Genomic DNA, 412 nt, shown 5'->3' on the forward strand with positions numbered 1-412 from the left:
AGCAAGGAAAAAAATAAGAGTCGAATGACGTAAATGCTGCAAATAATAAAAAAAAAATCAGTAATGAACATTCAACAGAAGATTCTAAAGATAATGAGACAATTACTAACCTAGGAATTCTCTCGCATAGCACAAAGCGACTACATAGCGGAAACTTACTAATGAGGAATTTCATAATACGGTGTGTTGAAGGGGACGTTTAGGAGGGACATTCGTTCTATTTTTACTTATCAGATTGTCTCGGAGTTATTAGTTATTTGGAATTACTTATTAGCATCTAGCATCCTTCACTGTATTTATCTCCTTTGAACTTCAGCTTGAATTTTCGGTCTGTGAGCAAAACGACTTAGCTATTGCAAAACAAAATATATCTCAGTCAGCTGACGTCAAAGAACGTAAATCTGAACTCTTT

The sequence above is a fragment of the Stegodyphus dumicola genome, chromosome 2, assembly GCF_044657685.1.
Source record: "Stegodyphus dumicola isolate Sdum_Otavi_A_Nest chromosome 2, ASM4465768v1".
Taxonomy (NCBI): domain Eukaryota; kingdom Metazoa; phylum Arthropoda; class Arachnida; order Araneae; family Eresidae; genus Stegodyphus; species Stegodyphus dumicola.